Genomic DNA, 16,674 nt, shown 5'->3' on the forward strand with positions numbered 1-16,674 from the left:
GAAGGCAAGGGAAATCTTGACATGCAAAGTGAAACTGGATATCCAGATCAGTATACCTGTCTCAGGAGGTTCATTTGGAAAGGCCTCAAAGCACTCCAGACAGAGCTTGCCATGGAAAGTTTAGCTACATAAAGGCCTGGAGCCATTCCGCAGCTGGTAGACCCCAATATATGTTTTTAATAATCAGTTAATGTGGTTTTAATATCATAGAATCATAGAATATCAGGGTTGGAAGGGACCCCTGAAGGTCATCTAGTCCAACCCCCTGCTCGAAGCAGGACCAATTCCCAGTTAAATCATCCCAGCCAGGGCTTTGTCAAGCCTGACCTTAAAAACCTCTAAGGAAGGAGATTCTACCACCTCCCTAGGTAACGCATTCCAGTGTTTCACCACCCTCTTAGTGAAAAAGTTTTTCCTAATATCCAATCTAAACCTCCCCCACTGCAACTTGAGACCATTACTCCTCGTTCTGTCATCTGCTACCATTGAGAACAGTCTAGAGCCATCCTCTTTGGAACCCCCTTTCAGGTAGTTGAAAGCAGCTATCAAATCCCCCCTCATTCTTCTCTTCTGCAGGCTAAACAATCCCAGCTCCCTCAGCCTCTCCTCATAAGTCATGTGTTCTAGACCCCTAATCATTTTTGTTGCCCTTCGCTGGACTCTCTCCAATTTATCCACATCCTTCTTGTAGTGTGGGGCCCAAAACTGGACACAGTACTCCAGATGAGGCCTCACCAATGTCGAATAGAGGGGAACGATCACGTCCCTCGATCTGCTCGCTATGCCCCTACTTATACATCCCAAAATGCCATTGGCCTTCTTGGCAACAAGGGCACACTGCTGACTCATATCCAGCTTCTCGTCCACTGTCACCCCTAGGTCCTTTTCCGCAGAACTGCTGCCTAGCCATTCGGTCCCTAGTCTGTAGCGGTGCATTGGATTCTTCCATCCTAAGTGCAGGACCCTGCACTTATCCTTATTGAACCTCATCAGATTTCTTTTGGCCCAATCCTCCAATTTGTCTAGGTCCTTCTGTATCCTATCCCTGCCCTCCGGTGTATCTACCACTCCTCCCAGTTTAGTATCATCCGCAAATTTGCTGAGAGTGCAATCCACACCATCCTCCAGATCTTTTATGAAGATATTGAACAAAACCGGCCCCAGGACCGACTCTTGGGGCACTCCACTTGATACCGGCTGCCAACTAGACATGGAGCCATTGATCACTACCCGTTGAGCCCGACAATCTAGCCAGCTTTCTACCCACCTTATAGTACATTCATCCAGCCCATACTTCCTTAACTTGCTGACAAGAATACTGTGGGAGACCGTGTCAAAAGCTTTGCTAAAGTCAAGAAACAATACATCCACTGCTTTCCCTTCATCCACAGAACCAGTAATCTCATCATAAAAGGCGATTAGATTAGTCAGGCATGACCTTCCCTTGGTGAATCCATGCTGGCTGTTCCTGATCACTTTCCTCTCATGCAAATACTTCAAGATTGATTCTATGAGGACCTGCTCCATGATCTTTCCAGGGACTGAGGTGAGGCTGACTGGCCTGTAGTTCCCAGGATCCTCCTTCTTCCCTTTTTTAAAGATTGGCACTACATTAGCCTTTTTCCAGTCATCCGGGACTTCCCCGGTTCGCCACGAGTTTTCAAAGATAATGGCCAATGGCTCTGCAATCACAGCCGCCAATTCCTTCAGCACTCTTGGATGCAACTCGTCCGGCCCCATGGACTTGTGCACGTCCAGCTTTTCTAAATAGTCCCTAACCACCTCTATCTCCACAGAGGGCTGGCCATCTCTTCCCCATTTTGTGATGCCCAGCGCAGCAGTCTGGGAGCTGACCTTGTTCGTGAAAACAGAGGCAAAAAAAGCATTGAGTACATTAGCTTTTTCCACATCCTCTGTCACTAGGTTGCCTCCCTCATTCAGTAAGGGGCCCACACTTTCCTTGACTTTCTTCTTGTTGCCAACATACCTGAAAAAACCCTTCTTGTTACTCTTGACATCTCTCGCTAGCTGCAGCTCCAGGTGCGATTTGGCCCTCCTGATTTCATTCCTACATGCCCGAGCAATATTTTTATACTCTTCCCTGGTCATATGTCCAACCTTCCACTTCTTGTAAGCTTCTTTTTTATGTTTAAGATCCGCTAGGATTTCACCATTAAGCCAAGCTGGTCGCCTGCCATATTTACTATTCTTTCGACTCATCGGGATGGTTTGTCCCTGTAACCTCAACAGGGATTCCTTGAAATACAGCCAGCTCTCCTGGACTCCTTTCCCCTTCAAGTTAGTCCCCCAGGGGATCCTGGCCATCCGTTCCCTGAGGGAGTCGAAGTCTGCTTTCCTGAAGTCCAGGGTCCGTATCCTGCTGCTTACCTTTCTTCCCTGCGTCAGGATCCTGAACTCAACCAACTCCATGGTCACTGCCTCCCAGGTTCCCATCCACTTTTGCTTCCCCCACTAATTCTACCCGGTTTGTGAGCAGCAGGTCAAGAAAAGCGCCCCCCCTAGTTGGCTCCTCTAGCACTTGCACCAGGAAATTGTCCCCTACACTTTCCAAAAACTTCCTGGATTGTCTGTGCACCGCAGTATTGCTCTCCCAGCAGATATCAGGAAAATTAAAGTCACCAATGAGAATCAGGGCATGCGATCTAGTAGCTTCCGTGAGCTGCCGGAAGAAAGCCTCATCTACCTCATCCCCCTGATATATAAAGAACATATATCCTATTTAATAAGATGTAGTGTTAAGAAATATTTACAACGCTAAGAGTGATACTCAGTGGCTTTCCTCTCCGCTACTAGAACACTAGGGTATTGTTCTCTGTTGCGTGTTAAGTAACTAACATTGGTAAGTAACGTCAGTAACTTCAATGCTAAATATTCTGTATAAACTTTCATACAGGGAATATATTAGAAAGGTGCCTGCTGGACAGGATTTATAAGCAGTTCAGCTGTGTTCCCCTTTCGTATCAGATCCTGTATATCACTTAGGACTGAATCAAGACTTGCCTTTCCTCTTGTGCTTTCCAGGGCTAGTTGCTCCAAGAAGCAGTCACTAATGGTGTCTAGAAAATTTATTTCTCCATCCCGTCCTGAGGTGACGTGTTCCCAGTCAACATAGGGATAGCTGAAATCCTCCATTATTGGGCTTTCTTGTGTGGGGAGGGGAATGGGGTGTGTGTGTGTGTGGGGGGTGTGTGTTTTTTTGTTTTTTATTTTTAAAGCCTCTCATCTCCTTGAGCATTTCACAATCATCACTATACTGGTCAGGTGGCTTGTAGTATATTCTTGCTGCTATACTCTTATTATTCAAGCGTGGAATCTCTAATGATTCTGCAGTATATTTGGTTCGCTTAAAATTTTTACTATATTTGACTCCATATTTGGTGCTCTCAATTGTATAAGAAGGGTGACTGCATTCTGCTCTATTCTATTGAGGTTTTTATACCATGTCTATTTGTGACATACTGTGGTATAATCCAGACTAGTGCGCTGCTGTGTCACCCCTGCCCTGAAACCAGGGGTGCCTTACCATGACCTGCTGAAGTAACCAGGCATGTCAGAAATGGTTACAAGGAAAATCTTAGCTTGACATGCAGTGTTGCTACACATTTTATCAAGACAATATTGACCAGCAAACTGAGTTCTCAAGTGGTCTCTTACAAGGCATACGTTTGTACAAAGATCATTACAGTAGGGTGTGAATACAGGGTGTACTTGGTCACCCCCATTATCGTATCTTGTTTATTTTATTCCATTAATTTTACACTTTTTAAAAAATTTTCCAGCACCCAGTCCCAGGCTCAGCCCACTTTATGGGGATTGCAACTAGGCATTGCTAAAGCATGACTGGAGACCCAGGGTAAACAGATCTGTACCGCTCCTTCCCTAATGCACCCCGTTGTGAGGAAGGGACCCAATATCAACACCAAACGTCCTCTTTTCTTAGCCCAGGTCCTAACGCCCTCCTGATTGATGATCTTCCTGGACACATTCGCATGCACAGGACTCTCGGTGCCTTCACAGGACTGCGGGGGCAGAAGATTGGAGCGTATCCTCCTGGCCCTTAGGAGCAAGTCTCCGAGTCAACCAACACTAGTTCCAACCACTGAATCCTTCTCCCGGAGATGCACAGCGGTCACTCTGAGAAGCCACTCTGGGAAGCAAGTGCTGGGTGACGTCTAACAAAAGCCCAGTGCTGTGGGCTGCAGCTCAGCACCAAACACACAGGTCACTGCCACATGTGCTAAAGGATTCACTCCATTAGCTGGCAACAGTTCCGGGCTCTTATCCCCCTGGGGTTCAGCCACTAAAGGGGGAAGCAGTACACTTATTCAGTGTGTAATGTGTCCCTAGCACCAGCTTTTCCTAGTGCATAATTCTGATACCTTCCCAGATGATGCTGCAGAGGGGCAAGTCCGTGCCCTGCTGCTGTGCCCAGAAAGCGATACCTTCACACCATATTCTAATTGGGGAAGTGTTTCCTGGGATGATGCTTCTGCTGGGCTGCACTGAGGCAGAAGATGGCCACGCCCCTCCCTGTGTCCTAGCATTGGTAAGTTGGCTCTTTGTTTCTTCCCGGACAGTTCTATTTGACCCTCCCATGTGTGCCTTACTGTGCATAATAAACTTATCTAGCTAACTTTGCCACTTCAGCATTCTCTCTGGGGTGGTAATCACCACTCCTTCCTCATCACCTTCATCAGAAACAGGGAGATTTTTGCTCAGTGGCTTAAGACAAGGGCAGATTGAGGAGACATCAGCCTAGCAGCAATCAAACTGTGACCCACTGTGTCTTTAATGCTATCTACAAACAGAGCAGCTGTGGAGAAGGATGAGGTGCTGTACCTGCTTGGAGGGATAGAGAGTGTTCTTTGTGCTTCCTATCCATCCATGAGACACAGGTGTGAAGAGGAGGTGCTTCTTGTTCATACTACCCAAATGATAGGATGGTGTCTTAGTCTCCAGTTCCCCCACTGGAGCAGTCATGGAGAGAGTGCTTGATGATGATTCTACATGGAACCTGCCTTTCGCTCTTAGCCCTCATATGGTACTTGAGGAAAAAATACATTAATTTATAATTGATACAGTAACTGACTATTTTAATGACCCAATCAATATCCCTGTTCCCATTATTATTATGTAAATATTAATGATCTACAATCAAAAATGAATGTCAAGGGCATTTCAGGAAACAACCAGAATCTCCGACTGAGAATGTTAATGGCTTTTTCTTTCCTTTCCAGTGTGCCTAGCCCCAGGGAAGCTGCAGAAAGTCCCCACTGAGATGAGAGCTGGTGGTGGTGGAGGCTGTAGGGAAGGTGTATGTGACGGGATCAGTGAGTCTAGAGGGGGCATTCGGAAAAGGGCAGAGAGGTTCCTTTCCCACCCCACCCACGGCTCTGGGGTAGTACTGAGGCAGAGGGGCCCGGGCTGTGGAACTTGCATTTTGTCAAGAGTTCCAGGCAGGCCTGTGGCTTAGAAACAGCTAAGTTGGCGTTTTCATTTTGAAAACTTGTGTGTTAAAAAAATCATGCATGGTTGGGATGTGTGAGCACGGAGCCGGTTTTTATGGCTGTTCTAGATTGTGCCCTCAGGGTTGTAATGGAAATGCTGAGAGGCCCTTACCCCTTCTAGCACTTGTGCAGCTGCTGCAACATTTAAGGATTCCCCCATTCCTGCAAGTCCTATTCACCCATTTGTGCATAAGTGGCCTTTCAGATATGGAGCTCTGGGGTTTGTCACAGCAGCAAAGCGCCAGGCTCTGTGTTGGCTGGATATCTAGGCTTCAAGTGCAAGACCAGACCCAGACTTCTGGTTTTGTAGTTAGACGATTTAAATGATTAAGGCCCATCTCATCCCCGCTGAGAGAATAGCCAGGAGGGTCTGCAGGGGAGAAGAACTCTGTGAGGATCCCTGCATGTAGGACCCCTGACATGGCCCAACAAGGGGGTGGAGTTGCATATACGCATGTGTGAACATCCCACTCCCCCAGGGTAAAGGCTCTGAAGCCTGTCCCCTAGTCATGCAGATGCAACTGGCTATGGTTCCTAGAACTTCCCACCCCCCACAGCCGGGTCCCTACTCCCTGCGGCCCCCACAACGCTGGGGTAGGGGGAGAAGGAGGCTATGCTGAAAGGCTAGAACAGGCTGAGACTGCAGTCTCTTTGACTAATTTCTGCAGAGCTGGAGGGGGCAGGGGAATGTGCATCTCTAGCTCCCCCTGTACCTCATGAGGGATCCTGAACATCACATAGGCAGGGGGTGGTGGTGCTGCACTGAGGGCTGAACCTCGGCAGGCCACTCATCTGGGGTTAAACCCGACAGCCCTGCTTTTCCAGGGTTCGTCCCGTGTCCGCTGACCGGGACTCAGACGGAGCTGGACGAGGTTCTCTCTGGTATTGGACAGGGAGCTCCATTTTGAAGAACGTGCTGCTCCACCCCTGCTGGTGGGACCTCACCCACCGGGCCACACTGGTGGGGCAGAGCATCTCCGGTTTTCTGGGAATGTGTGAGTGACCACCTTAGCTCAGTCCCGCCTTGCAGAGAAGGCCTTCGATGTGTGGATCTGCAGGGGGCACGTGATGTGGCCCTCAGTTAGTTCTGTACTAACAAGGACTGTTAGGATCCCGTTATCCAATGGGTGAAAAGTCTGTCCTCGCTATGGGGCAGTGCAGTGTGTATGCAGAATCTGAAGTGGCTCTGACCGCTGTGTCACCTCTACCACAATCATCTTGCAGAACTGAGAGCCCTGCCAACAAGAAACACCTGTCCCCACGCCCGTTGTGTGGCCAGGCAGGGGCTTCTTCATATGCAGCACATCTGAGAGCAGTGCGGCTCACGCCTCCTCTTGAATATCGAGGTTCAGTCCAAGGGACCAGCAGCAAGAGCCTTCTAATCAGCTGCAATTGCATGGGCACCATGGTGATCCTTAACGGTGATAGTTTGCAAGTGCATCCAGCAAATCTTCTCCTGCACAGTTACCTTAAAATGTAGCCTTTTATGTGCAATATCTGTATGTTACAGCATGTGCATGACTTAACAAGATCTCCATCTCAAGAGTGGGCAGGTAAATGACATGTTACAATGTCACCAAGCTAATCCTGATAGGAAACGTTAACACGTGTCTGGTAACTCTGAAGGGAAAAAGTCTCTGGATCACTCAACGCAAGGGCTGCTCTGAGTTATCTGGGATGAAGATGGCACTTCATGGGCTTCATGTCTGGGACTAGTGTATTGCCCGAGAAAATGAATGGACTCCAATCCATCTATGCTCACAGAGGACATGAGCTCCTGGGGTCCCATGCTAGTCACTAGAGCTCATTAGCCTAAAATGAAAATCAGATTATGCTTCTGATCCTGTGTGCGCACCCAATTCTTTATCACTTCAAGGCTGGTGACATTAAGTAAGGCTGGGTTCAGCCATTTGCACAGTAGAAGGAACTGAGCCCAATACATTGTCTCTACAGCCTTCCTGTAGGGAGATGCTGTTACTGAGTCCGGGTGACTGGCCTCCTAAGAACAATGCTGACTTCTGGTTTTTCACCTCTTGGAGTTAGGGGAAATAGTACTTCCACAGTGTGCTTTGGGGTGATTCTTGTGTCCAGTAACCTCAAGCTTGGCCAGGTCCCAGCAGCCGGGAGCAAGAGCTCTCCTCCCCAGCTCACATACCAGACGTAGATTGGCATGTGTGGTCAGTAGCAGGAAATGCTCATTTGTAAGTGTCTGGCTCATAGAATCATAGAATATCAGAGTTGGAAGGGACCTCTGGAGGTCATCTAGTCCAACCCCCTGCCCAGAGCAGGACCAATCCCAACTAAATCATCCCAGCCAGGGCTATGTCAAGCCTGGCCTTAAAAACTTCTAAGGAAGGGGATTCCACCACCTCCCTAGGTAACACATTCCAGTGTTTCACCACCCCCTAGTGAAAAAGGTTTTTCCTAATATCCAACCTAAATCTCCCCCACTGCCACTTGAGACCATTACTCCTTGTCCTGTCATCTGCTATCACTGAGAATAGTCTAGATCCATCCTCTTTGGCTCCACCTTTCAGGTAGTTAAAAGCAGCTATCAAATCCCCCCTCATTCTTCTCTTCTGCAGACTAAACAATCCCAGTTCCCTCAGCCTCTCCTCATAGGTCATGTGTTCCAGACCCCTAATCATTTTTGTTGCCCTTCGCTGGACTCTCTCCAATTTCTCCACATCCTTCTTGTAGTGTGGGGCCCAAAACTGGACACAGTACTCCAGATGAGGCCTCACCAATGTCGAATAGAGGGGAACGATCACATCCCTCAATCTGCTGGCAATGCCCCTACATATACACCCCAAAATGCCATTGGTCTTCTTGGCAACAAGGGCACACTGTTGACTCATATCCAGCTTCTCGTCCACTGTAACCCCTAGGTCCTTTTCTGCAGAACTGCGGCCGAGCCATTCGGTCCCTAGTCTGTAGCGGTGCATGGGATTCTTCCGTCCTAAGTGCAGGACTCTGCACTTGTCCTTGTTGAACCTCATCAGATTTCTTTTGGCCCAATCCTCCAATTTGTCTAGGTCCCTCTGTATCCTATCCCTACCCTCCAGCGTATCTACCACTCCTCCCAGTTTAGTGTCATCTGCAAACTTGCTGAGGGTGCAATCCACACCATCTTCCAGATCATTTATGAAGATATTGAACAAAACCGGCCCCAGAACAGACCCTTGGGGCACTCCACTTGATACCGGCTGCCAACTAGACATGGAGCCATTGATCACTACTCGTTGAGACCGACAATCTAGCCAACTTTCTACCCACCTTGTAGTGCATCCATCCAGCCCATACTTCTTTAACTTGCTGGCAAGAATACTGTGGGAGACCATCTCAAAAGCTTTGCTAAAGTCAAGGAACAACACGTCCACTGCTTTCCCCTCATCCACAGAACCAGTTATCTCATCATAGAAGGCAATTACATTAGTCAGGCATGACTTGCCCTTGGTGAATCCATGCTGACTGTTCCTGATCACTTTCCTCTCCTCTAAGTGCTTCAGAATGGATTCCTTGAGGACCTGCTCCATGATGCTCCTCTGCCCTTATGCTCACGTCACTCCTTGAGCTGTTGATTACAGTGTTTGCTGACCTCCTGGTTTTCCAGACCCAGCAGACTCCTGCCTACCAGTGATAAGCAAAAGCAGTGGAGCTCTTGTCACTCAGTGAGGTCACATCCAGTACCCCGGAGTTATAAAACCCTGCCAGTCTAAACCTTGCCAATATAATCACTCCTCAAAATTACTTCACAAGGGAGACAGAGCGGTAGAAGAAATCACCGGGTTGTGTGTGGCTATGAATGGGAAAGACGCTGCAGGGAATGCAGCACTGTGAAATCCCAGTGATTAAATAATACTGTTAAGTGCTGCTTTTAACCATCTTAATTTAAATGAAACGAACACAGAAACAGTTTCCTTTCCTTGTCAAATCTTTTTGTAAACTTTTTTTTTTTAGTAGTTTTACATTGAACATTGTACTGTATTTGCCTTTTTTGGCCGCTGCTGCTGCCTGACTGGTCAACCACACACTTCATTTGGAACTGGAAGTAAGCAATCAATCAGTTTGTAACTCTGAGGTTCTACTGTAACTTTCAGATACCTTCACATGCAGTGGAGTGGTGTATCCATTTATGAAGTTTGTCAAGAGACTGGGAGTCTTTGCAATGACAGGTTTCAGAGTAACAGCCGTGTTAGTCTGTATTCGCAAAAAGAAAAGGAGTACTTGTGGCACCTTAGAGACTAACCAATTTATTTGAGCATGAGCTTTCGTGAACTTCTAAGTGAGCTGTAGCTCACGAAAGCTCATGCTCAAATAAATTGGTTAGTCTCTAAGGTGCCACAAGTCCTCCTTTTCTTTTTGCAATGACAGGCAGTGCAGAAATTCAAGGTGGTGGTGTCACCTTTGCATATGAGACCGAGGTCTCAAAGGACCAGGTCCTTGGAGCTTATATATGGTGTAGCATTACCTAGGGTGACTTTTAAGCCCACAGTTAGGACAATAACATGCAAGAAAATATTTTTTTCTTAAGTGCAGTTGCAGCATCTAGCCCAGCTTAAAGTGAAGGCTTTGGGCTGCCCAGCCTCTAGCTGAGGTTTGGTGCCACATATGGGCACTCTGATCTGAAAGTTGGCAAAATCAGTGGGAGTCTTTTGGGCTCACACCTGTGCTCTGAACAACGTCCTCTGAGGGGAGCATTAACATCTGTAGCCTCTGCCAAAGGCTGACCTTGCCTAATAGACCGTCAGGGTTTATGCCTAGGTTGTGATAATGAGTATAAGATGTGTTTTTAATCCTGCTGGGGCTATCAAGTGACTCCGATAAGGACTCTTTCCCATCTGATTTGCCCACTTCTTGATTAAAAGCATTTTTGTAATTTTCACCGGGAGCTCAGCTTAGACCAGTGAGCTGCTTGCAGCCCAATCAGTGCACAGGTTTGGCCCATGTGACATCCTCTGGGCCATACAGGTAGTGTGGATGCAGCCCACATAATACGCACAGAACTGCATCTGCGGTCCACAGTGGTAAATAGATTGAACACCACTGGCTTAGACTGTTCTGGAGGAACACCCCTCCCCCACATAGTGCAGTGTCTCCAGGCCCCAATAACTATTGCTCGGTCTTCTGGAGGGGAGGCATAATTTCCATCAAAACCAATAGTTTTTATGCCAGTAAAACTGTCCTGGATGAATGAACTGGAATCGTGGTTCCAAGGGCTCATTCACGAGCCAGCAGTATGCAGCTTCCTTCTGAAACCAGCAGTTGTACTGTCCTTGATGGGATTCGTGCTGCAAACAATTCTTTAAGTGAGGACTCCCAGGTTAATGTAACAAAATTCTAGGTGATGCAGCCAAATGCTTTAAGGCTGGAAGCAATGAGTGACCCACATGTAAATGACTTCAACCAAATGGTGCTGGGGTTCAGCACAGACTCTGACCTGCACGTGCTGACAGGACTGGGGATGGCTACGTGTGCCCCGGGGATCTTGAAAGTAGAGGGGGATACAGAGAGGGAGCCAGAAGCTTCCTGGAGATTTGGAGAGTGGAGGGATGAGGGGATGTGGACTGATAACACATGTAATGGCCATGACTAGAGCTGAGTGAATGATGCATAACAGGTAGCTTGGCATTCCCACTTGCTGTTTGTGGAATGTCTCCATGCAGCCTATAATCCTTCACTGATTATTCAGAATACTCGGCACCATTTTTTTTTGCACATTTGGTTTATTCTGTGGCTTGCTACACACAATCTGAAATCCAGGCTGTAGTGCATAGTCATGATTCTTCACAGAAGGCACAATGGTATTTTTGTCTGCTCCCTTACAGCTGTGTTCATGAGGGGTTGCTTTGAGGAAAACCCAAATTAAAAATTCACTATTGAGGCTCGTAAACAAATATATGCAAATGTGCACTCCCGCAATGTGAAACACTGCTTTAGTGTTCACAAATCAAACAGTTCTCACTAAAGGATCCTTCTCATGCAAATACACAAAACTACACTGGCAAAAAGTGATCTCCCCCCACCCCCTTCTCCTTTGCAGAAAGAAGAAATCTCACTAGGTAGTTTCTCTCTGTCTGCAAATATTGCGTGTACAGCTCTACTCTGCAGCAGCAGAGATGGGCTGCAGCTTGTAAATGATGGTTGTTGAGCAGGATGTACTGAGCTCTAATGCAGCAAATAGAAAAACAGCCCTGACCATCTAAGTCAGATGTTTTTGGAGCAGGGGAGAGGGGGTTGGTAATGTCATGCAGCATTTATTACGAGTTGATGGAAATGCTAAGGAGCAAGCAATCTCCCTTGTTCTGTGATGAAGATGCAATGCAAAGAACCTACAGGAAATCAAATGGGATGAATAAGCACTGGGGAAACAATCTTGGATGGATGAAAACAAAAGGAAGCAGCTTGTATTGATATGTGTATGTAAAATCATTACTTACAGTAGCCATGTTTGCAGTGGGAAAGGGCAGACAGACAGAACACTGTGATGGAAAGGGATTGGATCTGACAGGAACACAGTTATTTGATGCTATAGAATAGCTAAACACTATGTCGCAGGCATGTGAGCTGCTCATGCAGAACTATCAGATGAGATCAACAGCAAATAACACTGTCAGGACTTCAGTGAAATTTAACGGTCTTCTAAACTAACCATTTTTGGTTTTACATGTACTCTTTTTGTGGCTTTTTTTAAACCATCTTGGTATCTAAAGCCAGTGAAGCTATGGAAGCACAGATCTCAATGCTGGCTAGCAACGTGAGTATGTACCCGGGGTTCCAGGAAGGCTAGCGCACTCTCTGCCGCCACATCTTCCCTGCTATTCTTAGCCAGGCTAGCTATACTAAAGGCAGCACAGGTAGGCCTACGTGAGCTGCCACCACACCTCTGATTGCAGGGTAGACGTGCACTGAGAGACTGCGGGTCTTAATTTCCCATCTGTAAAACAGGCTTAATGGAACTTCCCTGTTGCATGAGGGTACTGAGAGGACAAACTCCGTTAATGACTGAGAGGGGTCAGATACTACAGTGATGAGGGCTACATAATTATTTTTGTATTGTGTCAGCACCTAGGAACCCCCTGGTCCTGGACCAGGACCCCTTTGTGCCAGGCCCTCTATAAAGAGGAACTGTCTTTCTGTTCCATCTCCCAAGGAGATTGCAAGTACCTAAATAGTGCCAGCACTCCCTTATTTCCACAATTATTCCTTTGTTTCTGCATAACCTATCACGCTAGCCACTTCCCCTCCAAATGTTCAGACCTCAGAATAGGCACTGCCTGTGGGACTTGAGGTCCGTGGCCAGTGCATGAGATGAGACCGTAAGGAAGATCCTCTTCACTTTTCCAGAGATGCTTATGTTGACTTGATATAATTTTTGAAGTGGTGGGTACATTCTGCTGTGACTTCATCTTTATAGTGCCCTATAGCCTGCCAATTTCATTGCAAGGAATAAACCATGCACAAACATAACATTTTCCAAACTGCAGAGGCTCTTGTTTTATGACAGCACAAATTATTTTGAATATTCAGTGGTGCTATAACAGCCCCAACAGTGTCTGCAATCCCAATCAGCTGGAATCTCTGCAAGAAACCATGGAAATGGCAGTGTTTAAAAACAAACTGACCTTTTATTATGGGGGGGAGGCAGGAGACACAGTTTCAGGGATTCCTACAGCCAGTTGTATCTGCAAAGAGAAATGTTCATTAACTTGCTGACCATCTCAACTGAGAGCTCCAAACAGATTGTTTTCTAGCTCACTCTTAGGTTGGCACAGGTGATTCTGCCAGGTGAGCTGCTGTGGGAAGCATCAGTGTTTCCAGAGACGCACCAAGACTAAGCACTTTTGGAAACTCTGTATAATCTAAGGATGTTTATTTGGGGTTTGTTTGTTTGTTTGTTTTTCCCCTCTTCACCCTCTCAGATTCACTGCAAAATCTCAGACGAGTTTCCTGGTATATGATGCAGGAGTGATGCACCAATGACACCAAAAGCAAATGGGGCAGTTAGTTAGGGCTGAATCATGGCTAGGGAAATCTTATTAAAAAGCAGAATACCAACTTATTGCTCTTCCTTCTCCTGCTCCTTCTGTTTAGTCTGTTCCTCAGCAAGAAGAAAAGGAGTACTTGTGGCACCCTAGAGACTAACCAATTTATTTGAGCATAAGCTTTCATGAGCTACAGCTCACTTCATCGGATGCATACTGTGGAAAGTGTAGAAGATCTTTTTATATACACACAAAGCATGAAAAAATACCTCCTCCCACCCCACTCTCCTGCTGGTAATAGCTTATCTAAAGTGACCACTCTCCTTACAATGTGTATGATAATCAAGGTGGGCCATTTCCAGCACAAATTTAGGGTTTAACAAGAACGTCGGGGGGGGGGGGGGGAGGTAGGAAAAAACAAGGGGAAATAGGTTACCTTGCATAATGACTTAGCCATTCCCAGTCTCTATTCAAGCCTAAGTTAATTGTATCCAATTTGCAAATGAATTCCAATTCAACAGTTTCTCGCTGGAGTCTGGATTTGAAGTTTTTTTGTTGTAATATAGCAACTTTCATGTCTGTAATCGCGTGACCAGAGAGATTGAAGTGTTCTCCAACTGGTTTATGAATGTTATAATTCTTGACATCTGATTTGTGTCCATTTATTCTTTTACGTAGAGACTGTCCAGTTTGACCAATGTACATGGCAGAGGGGCATTGCTGGCACATGATGGCATATATCACATTGGTGGATGTGCAGGTGAACGAGCCTCTGATAGTGTGGCTGATGTTATTAGGCCCTGTGATGGTGTCCCCTGAATAGATATGTGGGCACAGTTGGCAACGGGCTTTGTTGCAAGGATAGGTTCCTGGGTTAGTGGTTCTGTTGTGTTGTATGTGGTTGCTGGTGAGTATTTGCTTCAGGTTGGGGGGCTGTCTTTAGGCAAGGACTGGCCTGTCTCTCAAGATTTGTGATTGTGTTGTGTCATCCTTCAGGATTGGTTGTAGATCCTTAATAATGCATTGGAGGGGATTTAGTTGGGGGCTGAAAGTGACGGCTAGTGGCGTTCTGTTATTTTCTTTGTTAGGCCTGTCCTGTAGTAGGTGACTTCTGGGAACTCTTCTGGCTCTATCAATCTGTTTCTTTACTTCCGCAGGTGGGTATTGTAGTTGTAAGAATGCTTGATAGAGATCTTGTAGGTGTTTGTCTCTGTCTGAGGGGTTGGAGCAAATGCGGTTGTATCGCAGAGCTTGGCTGTAGACGATGGATCGTGTGGTGTGGTCAGGGTGAAAGCTGGAGGCATGCAGGTAGGAATAGCGGTCAGTAGGTTTCCGGTATAGGGTGGTGTTTGTGTGACCATTGTTTATTAGCACTGTAGTGTCCAGGAAGTGGATCTCTTGTGTGGACTGGACCAGGCTGAGGTTGATGGTGGGATGGAAGTTGTTGAAATCATGGTGGAATTCCTCAAGGGCTTCTTTTCCATGGGTCCAGATGATGAAGATGTCATCAATATAGCGCAAGTAGAGTAGGGGCGTTGGGGGACGAGAGCTGAGGAAGCGTTGTTCTAAGTCAGCCATAAAAATGTTGGCATACTGTGGGGCCATGCGGGTACCCATAGCAGTGCCGCTGATCTGAAGGTATACAGTGAATTTGTGGGGGGCGGAGGGTGAGAAAACCTGGATTTGTGCTGGAAATGGCCCAACTTGATTATCATACACATTGTAAGGAGAATGATCACTTTAGATAAGCTATTACCAGCAGGAGAGTGGGGTGGGAGGAGGTATTGTTTCATGGTCTCTGTGTATATAATGTCTTCTGCAGTTTCCACAGTATGCATCCGATGAAGTGAGCTGTAGCTCACGAAAGCTTATGCTCAAATAAATTGGTTAGTCTTTAAGGTGCCACAAGTACTCCTTTTCTTTTTGCGAATACAGACTAACACGGCTGTTACTCTGAAAAATGTGAAATAGTTATGGGTGAGGACAAAGTTCAGCCACCAGGTTAGCCGTGACATTATCGGGGATAGTGTTCTTGACGGCTTGTAGTCCATCTTTGTGTGGAATGTTGGTGCAGAGGGCTTCTACATCCATAGTGGCCAGGATGGTGTTATCAGGAAGATCACCGATAGACTGTAGTTTCCTCAGGAAGTCAGTGGTGTCTCAAAGGTAGCTGGGAGTGCTGGTAGCGTAGGGCCTGAGGAGGGAGTCTACATAGCCAGACAATCCTGCTGTCAGGGTGCCAATGCCTGAGATGATGGGGCGCCCAGGATTTCCAGGTTTATGGATCTTGGGTAGTAGATAGAATATCCTCAGCAAGCTGACTCCTGGTTTAAGAGGTAGTGAGCCAGCAATGTTTGCTGGACTCTTCCTTTGGTATCCCAAACTGAGTTGTTACTACCCAGCAATAAGGCTTTACCAATGCCCTGGAACCAAGCTAGACAGGTAACAAAGTCTGGGTACAGGCCTGGGAGTCTGCAGACCTGGGTTCTGTTCTTGGCTTTACTACTCATGTGCTGTGAACCTGGGTGGCATGTGAAGCACCAGTGCAAAAGATTGCAGGGTGCATTTGAGGGACTAAAGATGCCCAGTGCAGCCAATTGAACAGAGAACCAGTGATGCTGTTTCAGAGGAGAAACTGACACGCACAAGGGGACTGAGTTGGTGAGAGGCAGGGAGCATTGCGTGACCGCGTAGCTGTCAATCCCATCCCTGCTCAGCAAGCAAAGTGGGAGACCAGGAGCCAGTTGCAGTGACTGTGGCAAGCTAGTAAGGCTATCCTGATGGTTCTACTTACATGATCTGTGAGTCTGCCTCATTGCTGCATGACTTGCATGGGCTCAGACAATGCACCCTGTCTCTTCAATTTCTGGATTGCATCCAAATATGCACTTGAATTGGGGCCAGACTGTGCTCTGATCAGGGCTGCAGCACACCTGTACCTCTTACTGGCATCACTGGGAATTATGGGGGCCAAGCACTTCTGAATAGCCGACCACCAGCTTCCAGAGGCTGGAGCCTTTCAACCTAGTACGTTGACATTCATTCTGCTGCATGCTGCCAGAGCACTCTGCAGGGATAACTAGAGTCCCTGGGAAATAAGGTCAATACCCTATCTACTGCAGTTCTGGCTGGGGCTCATCACCAGCTTCTTCTTCGGCTTA

The sequence above is a fragment of the Eretmochelys imbricata genome, chromosome 26 (genome assembly GCF_965152235.1).
Source record: "Eretmochelys imbricata isolate rEreImb1 chromosome 26, rEreImb1.hap1, whole genome shotgun sequence".
Classification (NCBI taxonomy): Eukaryota; Metazoa; Chordata; order Testudines; family Cheloniidae; genus Eretmochelys; species Eretmochelys imbricata.